We start from the raw sequence: 11416 nt of genomic DNA, 5'->3' as shown, positions 1-11416 counted from the left end.
CGCTAACACCCACGCGCAAAGCATACACCTCCCTTAGTGGTATAGAATCTGAAAAGATCAATATCTTCTAAAAAAACGCATTGTTAGCAGGATCAATCCAGATACCTGCTAGCACCTGCGTTTTGCCCCTCCGCCCAGCCCAGCCCACCCAAGTGCAGTATCGATCGATCACTGTCACTTACAAAACACAACACACATGACTGCAGTGTTCGCAGAGTCAGGCTTGATCCCTGCGATCGCTAACAGGTTTTTTTGTAGCGTTTTGATACAGTCGCTGACAGCCTAGGTGCTTTTTTACCTGTGAGTCTCACTAGTGTACCCCTAAATTTAGAGCCCAAAATGGCAAAGCGAAGGTACACTAGTGAAGAGGCCTACACGTTTCTGAGCATGACAGATAGTGAAGAGGAAGACACTGATCTGTCAGATTCAGGCTCAGAGTACGAACCTGTAGAGGACAGCGGCTCCATGACAGATAGCTCTGACGACGAAGATGAGGTCCCTGCTAACGCCAGGCGTACCCGACCCCGATCTTCTGATGTTGTTGAGGTGCAGGAACCGCAGGTCCCTCGTATGGAGCAGAGAGCCAGTACTAGCGCCGCTCATCCTTCTGGTGAACTGGCAAGTACCAGCGGCCTAGTACACCCTGGACGTACATGCAGCACTGCAGTATCACGTGGTGACGTGGCGAGTCCCATAAATGCAGTTCAAGCTGGCGAGGTGGCAAGCACAAGTAGTGTCCCGCTGCCACCAAGAAGAAGACAAAGGCAGGCCCGTCATTCCCATAGTGCCCTTCCTGCAGAATTCGCCAATCCTGATTGGGTGCCCACCACTTCTGCAGCACCAGTACTTCCCCCATTCACTGCCCAACCCGGTATTCAGGTGGATACAGATGATTTTACGCCACTTGATTTTTATTCTCTGTATTTCACGGAAGATCTCTATAGATCTATTGTGGACCAAACCAATTTATATGCTGGTCAACACATCGCCGCTAATCCCCAGTTGCCTTCCCTTGCCAGAGATTGGAAACCAGTTACGGTTTCTGAATTTAAGACCTTTCTGGGCCTTTCCCTCAACATGGGCACACATAAATTCATGACGTTGCGGGCTTATTGGTACACGCATCTGACTGACCACATGCCCGTGTTCTCTAACTCCATGTCCAGGAAACGATACGAGCAGATCTTGCAGTTCATGCACTTCAGTGACAATGAACTTTGTCGTCATCGTGGAGACCCTGAATACGATCAGCTCTACAAAATTCGGCCTCTCATAAACCACTTCAACCAACGTTTTGCAGACTTGTTTACTCCCCATCAAGTTGTCTGTGTTGATGAGTCCCTGATTAAGTTTACTGGTCGCTTGTCATTCAAACAGTACATTCCCAACAAGCGTACCAGATATGGGGTCAAGCTCTATAAGTGCCGTGACAGGGCCACAGGCTATGCATGGAGCTTTATGGTTTATGAGGGTAAAGATAGTTACGTAGAGCCGGAGAACTGCCCTGACTACATAGGCAAGATAGTGTGGAACTTGGTGTCACCCTTATTCGGAAAGGGGTACCACTTGTACGTGGACAATTATTACACCAGCGTGCCACTGTTTAGTCACTTGTTTGATCATCAGATTGGAGCATGTGGCACTGTGCGACCTAATCGCCACTGCTTTCCCCAGCGGCTTGTAGATTCCCATCTTAGGCTGGGGGAGAGAGCCTGCTATCGGTGTAATAATTTGCTCGCTATGAAGTGGAGGGATAATAAGAATGTTTTCGTTCTTACCTCCCTTCATGCAGACACGACGGTCCAAATTTCTACGACGACTGGTATTGTGGAGAAACCCCTCTGTGTCCATGAATATAACAAAAATATGGGAGGGGTGGACCTCAATGACCAGTTGTTGGCACCGTATCTAGTTTCCCGTAAGGCCAGACGCTGGTACAAAAAAAGTGTCTGCTTACTTATTTCAATTGGCTTTGCTGAATGCTTTTGTGCTATACAAAGCTTCAGGCGGGACTTTAACCTTCTTTTCTTCCAGAGAGAGGTTGTCACAGAGCTTCTGTATCCAGACGGTTCTGCACCTCACCATTCCCAACCAAATGCAGTAAGCCGGCTGCATGAGAGGCATTATTCTTATGCCATCCCGAGTACCCCTACCCAACGAGCCCCCCAAAAAAGATGTTGTGTCTGTACCAAGCGCGGATATAGGCGTGACACCCGTTGTTATTGTCCACGCTGTCCTGGCAATCCTGGTCTTTGCCTTGGTGAGTGTTTTGAATGCTACCATGAACTAGTGAAGTATTAGCGTAGGGTACAGCATTTCACAGGCTAGGCACACTAACACAGGGTCTCCCAAGATGCCATCGCATTTTGAGAGACCCGAAATGTTACAGTTGGTACAGTTTACAGTTCAAAAAAAAGTGTATAAAAAAACAAAAAAAAAAGTAAAATAAAAAAAATAGTTGCCGTTTTATTGTTCTCTCTCTCTCTCTTCTTTTTTATAGCTCCTAATGCCGCGTACATACGGTCGAAATTTCGACGGAGGGCTTGCCCGTGGAAAAGTTTGACCGTGTGTACGCAGCATAACTTTTTTGCCGGAGGTTGCCCCCATGCTTCGGCATATATATATTTTAGGCACAGGTTGTGTTAAAAAATGTTTTATTTTTTACTGTTTTTTATGGCATTTGCTTTGCAGGTATGGTATGGTAAGGTTTTACTGTTATACTGTAATGTTACTTTGTTTTAATGTTAACCATAATTTGCTTAGCAGGTACGCCATTCAGATGCAGCATGGATTTATTTATCTTGAAAGCAACAGCATTTGCTCCCACGATACATAAAGCCGTGACTCCAACGCTGTAGGAGGTGATTTCACCACTACAGTTAAAAAAAAAAGAGCATATATGCCCGAAGCATGGGGGCAGCAGGGGCGGAGGAGCGATTTTGCTCCTAATGCCGCGTACATACAGTCGAAATTCCGACGGAGGGCTTGCCCGTGGAAAAGTTCGACCGTGTGTACGCGGCATAACTTTTTTGCGGGAGGATGCCCCCATGCTTCGGCATATATAAATGGTGCATGTATGTCCATCATTAGAAGTAGGTGGATGAAGGGAGGTATTCTAATGGTGGGCATACCCACCGATCAATCTCTTTTTTTTCGTTCAGCCAACATGACTCTCAGCAAATAGCTTGGGGTGTCTACTTTCCAAAATGGGGTCATTTGGGGGGGGGGGGTTTGTGCTATTTTGGCATTTTATGGCCTTCGAAACTGTAATAGGTAGTGAGGAGTGAAATCAAAAATTTGCGCCCTTAGAAATCCAGAAGGTGGCGATTGGTTTTTGTGGTATCCCCGTACTCAGGAGAAGCAGCAAAATGTATTTTGGGGTGCAATTCCACATATAACCATGGCATGTGTGAGCAATATATAATTTAGTGACAACTTTTTGTAAAAAAAAAAAAATAATAATTTTATTTTTTGTCATTATTTAATCCCTTGGGACCAAAAAAAATAAAAAATTCAATGGTCTCAACATGCCCCTCAGCAAATAGCTTGGGGTGTCTACTTTCCAAAATGGGGTCATTTGGGGGGGGGGGTTTGTGCCATCTTGGCATTTTATGGCCTTCAAAACTGTGATAGGTAGTGAGGAGTGAAATAAAAAATGAATGCCCTTAGAAATCCTGAAGGCGGTGCTTGGATTTCGGGGTCCCGTACGCGGCTAGGCTCCCAAAAAGTCCCACACATGTGGTATCCCTGTACTCAGGAGAAGCAGCAAAATGTATTTTGGGGTGCAATTTCACATATAACCATGGCATGTGTGAGCAATATATAATTTAGTGACAACTTTTTGTAAAAAATAAAATTATTTTTATTTTTTGTCATTATTCAATCCCTTGGGACAAAAAAAAAGAAAAATATTCAATGGTCTCAACATGGCCCTCAGCAAATATCTTGGGGTGTCAACTTTCCAAAATGGGGTCATTTGGGGGTTTTTTGTGCCATCTTGGCATTTTATGGCCTTCAAAACTGTGATAGGTAGTGATAGGTAGTGAGGAGTAAAATAAAAAATGAATGCCCTTAGAAATACTGAAGGCGGTGCTTGGATTTCGGGGTCCCGTACACGGCTAGGCTCCCAAAAAGTCTCACACATGTGGTATCCCTGTACTCAGGAGAAGCAGCAGAATGTATTTTGGGGTGTAATTTCACATATGCCTATAGCATGTGTGAGCAATATATAATTTAGTGACAAAAAATGCCTCTCAGTAAATAGCTTGGGGGGTCTACTTTCCAAAATGGGGTCATTTTGGGGGGTTTTGTGCTATTTTGGCATTTTATGGCCTTCGAAACTGTGATAGGTAGTGAGGAGTGAAATCAAAAATTTGTCATTATTCAATCCCTTAGGACAAAAAAAATAAATATTCAATGGGCTCACCATACCCCTCAGCAATTTCCTTGGGGTGTCTACTTTCCAAAATGGGGTCATTTGGGGGGGGGGGGGGGTTTGTACTGCCCTGCCATTTTAGCACCTCAAGAAATTAGATAGGCAGTCATAAATTAAAAGCTGCGTAAATTCCAGAAAATGTACTCTAGTTTGTAGACGCTATAACTTTTGCGCAAACCAATAAATATACGCTTATTGACATTTTTTTTACTAAAGACATGTGGCTGAATACATTTTGCCCTCAATGTATGACTAAAATTTAGTTTATTTGATTTTTCTTATAACAAAAAGAAAATATTTTATTTTCAAAATTTTCGCTCTTTTACCATTTATATCGCAAAAAATAAAAATCGCAGAGGCAATCAAATACCATCAAAAGAAAGCTCTATTTGTGGAAAGAAAAGGACGCAAATTTTGTTTGGGTGCAATATTGCATGACCGCGCAATTACCAGTTAAAGCAGTGCAGTGCGAAATTGTAAAAAGACCTCTGGTCCTTAGGCTGTTAATTGGTCCGGGGCTGAAGTGGTTAAACACTTTCCATATTTGCCATTTATCTTTTAGATCTGCCCCTTCTTCTGCTTCCTCCTCCCTGTCATCTAGGCTCTCCAGGTTGTGTATTTCATTTATATAAAGTATCCAGTCCCGAATTTTAGGGCTATCAACTTCCTTCTAATATTTGTTAATAGTGGGACAGTCCCACCATAAGTGGGCCATTGTTATCTGGTGTCGCATACCACCTTGCCAGGCAGGCACTTATAGTTCAACTCAGTCATCTTACAGTTTTTCTCCATTGTTTTGGCCCATTTCTTAAAACAGAAATGACATTCTCAAAACAACATGGACAAATCTCCAAACCACTTGGCAGGTGATCACAACTGAATTGAATTTCTCAATCATTTCATCAAATTGCAAATTTCTCAGTACATGTCTCAATGCGTCAATACATCTTTCAAATGATTAAGTACAAGTAGCCTACATTTAGCACAATTCCCAAGTGAATAGACCTTGTTGATCTAAACTGATTGTCAATTGTCAGTCTAATGGTGGTTCTCTCCAAAACGTGTCAGCGTCATTTCATCGTTTAAGTCATCACATGCACAATAGTCTGTTCAATTGTCAAAATTATTCAGGAACATAATACCATGAATACCATATATGAATCTCTTCGAACATTTGATAAAATGATTACAGCAATGGACAGTCAGGTGCAACTATAACTTGACTAACGAAGGAGGAGTTGGAGTTGGTCTCAGATGACCAATCAAACAGTATGTTTAGTTACCTGTCAGGTGCTGTCCATGATTGTGAATGCTGCCAAACATGTATATATAGAGCTTGACCATGCAGGACCAGTACAATTTCTGAACATGGAGGCACCTGGCTAAGTAAATGAACAAGGGCAACTGCCTGCTCGAGGATAAGGAAGAAGAAGAGGAGGAGGAGTAAGGGTGCGTGGTGGTGGAATAGGGGGAAGAGGCCGAGGAGCACAAAGACGCCATGCGGCGCTGATGAAATCAAGGCCACAATTATAAACCATGTCATCGACCATGACGTCACAATGGCGGAGGCAGGTCGCCGAGTGCAGCCTAATGTACCTCGCTCTACAGTCTCCTCTATCATCCAAACCTTTCGCAGGGAAAACAGTTATGTAGTCAGTCAATGATGGAATTATATAATGTATAGGACAGGACACTGTGCATAGAGCAACAAATATGTTTATTTACTCATTTACGTATTAATTTAGTGTGTTTGTGTGTGTGATAGGCCTACAGTATTACAGTATCTTACCTCAGTGGGATGTTACGTATGATACTAACAATGACAACAAAAATATTGTAGAAAATAAACAATGGAATAGTATGAAATAGTTTATTTTCTACAATATTGATGATACAGTTTACAGTAGTATTCCAGTGACTGTGCAGTGATGCATTAGAATTGTGGTAAAGTCACTGTAAGTAAAACAACAATACAATTACATTGGTAACTCATTCTGTATGGAATACATAAGGTATAAATTACGAAGGAAGTATTGTCCTTTGAATTATATGTTTAGGATTGGACGACAACCTGGCACGGGTGGCCAAGGAAAACTTCTCAATGAATAACAAGAGTTCTGTAACATAGTGTTTGCAAATAATGCCATCACATTGAGACAGATCCACGCTGCAATTCTACAAGACAATGCCATATTCCAAAATGTCAACTATATAAGCATCACAATAGCCCGCATATTTAAGAAGCATCAAATGACAATGAAGAAAATGTACAGGGTACCATTTGAGAGGAACTCTGACAGAGTGTAAGAGCTGCGGTACCAGTATGTACATGTAAGTCAGTCACTGGTTGTCCATCAAGATAACCTTTTTACAATTACCATAAGCAGTGGTTCCCAAAATGTATTGGTTTCAGTACCCACTTTACCTGATTTCCAAATCCAGGTAATCCAGGTATGAAAGTATTTGATTTATGTATCTGATTTATAAACATTTTGCCTAAAAACTGCAGCTTACTGTATGATGCAATTATCATTATAATCCTTATTTTGAAGAATATACCGTAACATACAATACAGTAAGAAAAAGGGTCAAAGAGCTGCAATTACAGTAGAGCCTCCCATGTAAATCTATCTAATACTGTGGGTTTTACTGTAACATTTCAGTAAGTCTACTCTTTGATAATTTTTCCCTTCCCCTTTCTGTCAAATACCCCCTGTAGTACCTCTGCATAGGGTACATCTACCCCAGGTTTGGAACCACTGGAATACTGGCCAGTAGTATATTGAACTTGTGTAGAACATAAAACATTCTTATGTAACTGTCTGTGACCGTAGTGTATGACTCTTCTGTATGACTGATTTGATGTTTTCTTTTTTTACTCTATTGTAGAGAATAATGGCATTGGAAGGAAACAAGACCTCTCACATACTCATGTATGTGGATGAGGCTGGCTTCAACCTGGCCAAGGGCCGAAGACGTGGCCGTAATTTTATTGGCCACTGGGCCACAGTGGATGTCCCAGGCCAGCAAGGGGGTAATATAACTATGTGTGCTGCCATTTCTGAGAATGGTGTGGCCACTCCCATCCCTAGTCTTGGCCCACACAATACACAGAAGCTCCTCATCTTCTTGGACCGCCTTCATTTGGAATTGATCCCTGAAAATGAGAGAGGTCTCATGGGGCCTCACCTACCACAATATATAATTGTATGGGACAATGTGAATTTCCACCATGGGCCGCTTATCAGGGCCTGGTTCACTGCTCATCCAAGGATGGATATGGTGTTCCTACCACCTTACTCTCCTTTCCTCAATCCTATGCTATTGGAGGGGGAGAGTGTATGTGCATCGGGGTCAAGATCAGAGGTCCCTGCTCCATTCAATGGATGCTGCCTGTGAGGATATTACAGGAGATCAGTGTAGGAGATGGTTGCGACGTGTATGCCGTTTCTTCCCTTGTTGCATCGCAAGGGAGGATATGCGCTGCAATGTTGATGAGACAGCAGCGTGTGGATGGGCAGGAGGGTGAGGACGGTGGCCAGTGAAGAGATGTTACAGTAGTTGTGAGACTCCAGTTTTATTTACAGCCTTGTAGGCTAAAATTTATTTTCCTTGTTTTTTGTTTGTGTGTTTATATTTCCGTATATTATGCTGTATACATTTTCTTTTTACTCTGATGTATGGAAGTTACTTTGTGTGTGAATGATAATGGTTACAATACTGTAAAGTAATTTTTCCTTGGCAGTATGAGTGCAATGTGTGATGTCAAACCTTGGAGACTACCCTTACCCAAAAATCTTTTCTTTTTTTTTTCAGTTTTATACACAATTGTATTCAAAACTGTACAGCAACCATTGTCAATGAAGGACTGGGCTAAGACTGAAAGGTAGACATGAGGGATATTTCAATGGTCCTCTGCCATAGAGACAAACATCTAAACATTTTGACTTGCAGTGCTTACACAGTGCAAAGGAACAAAGCATTTTGGGGGCACTGACTATTTGAATGAGAAAGAAATTTATTTTTGACACATGACATGAGTGAACTGTTTTGGGAAAGATATGAGCTTTTGAAGGTGAACCATGGTGTTGTGCCGAACCATCCAGGTTATTTTGGCAAAAGCACCAAGAGAGTTGAGAACGTCTGGTCTGTTTCAAGAAATGAGCCAAAGCAATTGAGAAGAATCTTTGCCATTCTGGGGGCACTGACTCTTTATATGGGAACAGAATATGGTTTTGAAGCATGAGTGAACAGTTTTGGGAGAGATATGAGTTTTTGCACGTGAGTTATAGTGTTGTGCTGAACTGTAAGCCCTTGCACACACAGTCGGAGAATCCGTCGGAATATGTCCTATCGGACCGTGTTGTTGGATAATCCGACTGTGTGTGGTATGCATCGGACTGATTCCGTCGGAATATCCGTCGGACCCAATTTTCCACCTTGTTGGAAATATTTCCCGACCAACTGGGCCGATGGGACATACTCCGATCATGTGTAGAGAATTTTGATCAGACCAAGTGCCACGCATGCTCAGATCAAATTCCTACATCAAAGCTATTGGCTACTAGCCTGAATGTAGTCCCATCGTAACGAAATTACGTCATCACGTTCTGAAAGATCGGATTTTTCGACAACTTTGTCCGACCGTGTGTATGCAACAGTTTCGGACAAGATCCGACGGACAAAATCCGACGGGCAAAATCCGACGGATTTGGTTGTCGAAATCTCCGACCGTGTGTACAGGGGCTAAGACTATTTTGCCAAATGATCTTAGAGTTTTGAGAATGTAATTTCTGTTTCAAGAAATGAGCCCAAAACAATGGAGAAAAACTGTAACAATGATTGGGGATTTTAAAATGTGGATTTTAACCAAATATAAGTCCAAGCCCTTGTACACACGGTCAGAGATTTCGACGGAATGTTTCCTATTGGAGCGTTATGTCGGATATTCCGACTGTGTGTGGTCTGCATCGGACTGTTTCCGTCGGAATATCCGACGGACCAACTTTTCCAACTTGCCGGTAAAATTTCCCGACAAAATGCTCCGATCGGACATACTCCGATCATGTGTAGCCTACTCCGACAGACAAGGTGCCACGCATGCTCACAATCAAATTCGGACAAGGAAGCGCTCGCTCAGGTAAAACTACTGCTCGTAACCGATATAGCACATTCGTCACGTTGCAATGTTAAAAATTCTTTCATGAAGCGCATTCTCTTGTTCTTTACAATGCTGCAAGAAGGAACTTCTTTTGATGCTCATAGTCACACACACTTCTCCAAAACGTATTTCATGACTCTTTTTTACTCATTTCAGTCACATCTACACAATTTTATTTTTTTTATTGTTTTTTTGGGTGAATTTTGTGTCTGTTTTTTTCATAAACATCTCCTTTTTTTGACAGTTTGCTCATCTTTCCATTTTTTGGGGTGTGTTTTGTGTGTAAACTTACCACAACAACATTATTATCTTTTTTGTATTTTGTTTTTCTTTTTTAATCTACAGGAGGTTGTTTAGTGTTGGTACCCCTTGTTATTCATTTTACTTTGTATTTTTTAAATATACCTGCCTGCTCACAAATAAACTGTCCTTTTTGAAGTAAAACACATACACAAGTATTTCTTCAAACAAAACATTTTTTTATTTAGGTGTCAGTAACAGATAAAGAGGGAGGCAGCGATGGAGAAACTGGGGAGATTAGCGAAGCCTTTGGCCCCCAGGGCACACATCAACTATTTAAACGCAAAACTTGGTGGCCTGAGGAGTACATATCTGAGGGAGAGAAGTCTGGTCCAGAAGTCCAAGAAACCTGGAACAGCAGCAGATGACATCTATGTTCCCAGGCTGTAGTACTACAACAGGCTGCATCTTCTGTCAGACCAGACTGAACCCAGGCCATCACACTCTGGTCTTCCTTCCACACTTCCTTCCAGGTTGTGGCTGTGGTGCTGGAGGTGTGGCAGAAGGAGGAGGAGGAGGGGCATGGGCCAAATCACACAAGTGTGTTGTTTGTGTCATTTGGCCCAACAGACCCTTGTTGAGGGTGTGTATAATTATCTCCTCACACAAGAGCTGTTGCCCCTCCTCCATTTTCTCCAGTTTGCATACAGCCAAGGCAGCAAAGGCTTCTTGATAGGTGGGTTTGGCTTGGAGGGCCACTGAAGCCTCCCTGATCAGCCTCAGAGCCGACTCCTCCACATTCCCCCCCTTTCTCACCCTTTTGCGTGGAAGGCGGAGGGGAGGGACCTGGCATTCTGTCAGGCTCCTTTACCCGCCCACCGCCTGGCTGCCGCTTACCCCCGCCTCCTCCTGGCTGCTGCATTCCACACCCTCCTCCTCCTGGCTGATGTCTTCCTGTGTATGAAAAAGGGACATAGTTTTAGTTTTTGGTTCATCAAACACACACAATTTTCACATCAGGACTGTTGCAAAATGTTAACCAATAGAAAAGACTATCATTCTGAGCCCAGCATTTTTCTTTCTTGTCCCAAAGGTTTTGGCCACTACTGTCTATTGATATGTGAAACACTTTTTAAAATCAGCAATTAGTGAGCAAAAACCAAGTTAACATCATTCATTTTTACTCCCAAAATATGTACAATACTATACCTGGCTCAAGCTGGGCTCCCCCAGTTCTTACTGAGTGGAAGGCCCAGGTTGGGCGTCGGAAGACTCAGCGGGTGTGGAATGTAGCATAGGATGCGTGGAAGGAAGAGTAGAGAGTGATTCTCTGGCCTCAGCCTGGTCTGACAGAAACTGCATCCTGTTATAATACCACAGCCTGGGGACATAAACGTCATCTGCTGAAGCACCAGATTGCATGGACTGCAGCACCTTCTTCCTCTCCTTCAGATAAGTACTCCTCAGGCCACCGATTTTCACTTTTAAATAGTTGACGTCTGTCTTGGGGCCCACCGGCTTCACAAACTCAACCAGTTTCTCCATTGCTGCCTGCCTCTTTTGTCTGTTACTATAATAAG

The sequence above is a fragment of the Lithobates pipiens genome, unplaced genomic scaffold, assembly GCF_037356315.1.
Source record: "Lithobates pipiens isolate NorthernLeopardFrog02 unplaced genomic scaffold, aLitPip1_a1.2 Scaffold_27, whole genome shotgun sequence".
Taxonomy (NCBI): Eukaryota; Metazoa; Chordata; class Amphibia; order Anura; family Ranidae; genus Lithobates; species Lithobates pipiens.
This window is presented reverse-complemented; position numbering follows the sequence as displayed.